The following is a 1,659-nucleotide window of genomic DNA, read 5'->3' as shown; positions in this document are numbered from 1 at the left end:
TTGGTCCACACCAGCAACCAGGGGACAGGTGCCTGACAAAGTCAGCCAGCAGGAGCTTCACTCAAGCAAAGCTTTTCAAGACCAGAGGGGGATAAAGGGCCTGGGAGCAGTGGTGCAGGTCAGAGGGGATCAAGGACACCTCCTCTAATTCCGAGCTAGGGAATGGGCAGCCACATCATCACACACATCAGATCCAGAGGGGCCTCTATGGGATATAAACCAAGTATGATTCTTGGCAACACATTTTTGGAAAGAGGTGTGAAAGTAATAACTTAGAAGCAGTGAAAGGTGTGTCTTGGGAAAAGGACAAGAAAAGGAGTTTATTGGAGGGGTGGAGTCTTATCTCTGGGTACAGCCTGTCAGGTGTCTGTGGCCAATCTATGCTAATGGCTCTGAGTGTCATAAAAGCTTAGCCAACTGAAACAACATTGAACATGCTTCTTGTGATTGTCTCCACTAAAATCAACCCAGGGCACAGGAAACCAAGTTTACGGCAGACGCCAAAACTCCTGAAGTATTTCTGAACCATGGAGAAAGCAGAGTATATGTCACTTTCAAGCTTTTTTATTTTTTTTGAAAAAGAAAGGAAAAAAGAAAAGTGATGCTTTTTTTTTTTTAAGCTGGTGACCCAGTGCATTCCATGGTGGCTGTATTAAATGATTCATTGTAATCCTTGTGAGCCAGAGGCAACAGCATGCATCTAAAAGAAATATCTCTTTAAAAATTAAATAAAGCAAAAAATTCTCCGTGCGTGCCGGTGTTATACTCCATGCTGAGCTCTACACTAATCATATTCTCCTGCTTTATTGCCGACCCTGGTTTATGCTGCATTATCTCTCCTCTTTTAATTCCCCTGCACAGCATACTTTATGCCTGCAGACTCAGAAACTCCTTAGGGCAGGGACTTCATTAAGGTTTGTGTCAATCAGTGGAGAGTTATGTGCATTTTCAGCAGCACAGGAGCACAGGGAACTTTATACACCGCCTTACTTCCCTCCTCCCACTTTCCGCCATGCCAGTTTGTTGCTAAGTTGCAGGACTCAAAAGCTGTTAACATGTTATTACTCAGCACAGTTTTATTTCATGGGTTCATAATGTAATGCTCAATGATTTTTAAGCAATAAAAGGAGTTACTTTGAAACTTAATTAGGAAAATTTAGAGACTATGAAGGGTTCTTAGTGAACATATGAAAACTTTGGAATAATGCATGATATTTCTGAGATTTATCTCATAGAAATCACAGAAAGGGTTTTTTGAGCTATTGTAAAATCATTCTCAAGGGTACTATTTCTTACATTCTCACCTAAGGTATTTTGCTGAAAAGAAATAAGAAATCACACAAGAATGCCACCATTCCTGGAAGAAGCAAATCCCACATTACTGTCTCATTTCTGGATTCTTTGGGGAGGTTCCTAAGTGTCCTTGATGTTTCCATACACTGGGCTATAGCTATGCTCTTTCCCACACTCCCAATCTCTCGCATAGTCTTTCAAACTAATGTGATCTCATTTAAAAGAAAAAAGAAGGTAAAACTATCTGAGTCATCGTAGAATCTTTATCAAGATTCCAGAAACATCTTTTCTCGGTACTCTCCCCCACCCCCAGCATCTCCACAGACAGCCGTCCCCAATACTGTCTTCATCCCATTCCTTTGCACA

This window comes from Galeopterus variegatus, unplaced genomic scaffold (genome assembly GCF_000696425.1).
Source record: "Galeopterus variegatus unplaced genomic scaffold, G_variegatus-3.0.2 Scaffold4192, whole genome shotgun sequence".
NCBI classification, from domain to species: domain Eukaryota; kingdom Metazoa; phylum Chordata; class Mammalia; order Dermoptera; family Cynocephalidae; genus Galeopterus; species Galeopterus variegatus.
Note: the sequence above shows the minus strand (reverse complement) of the source record.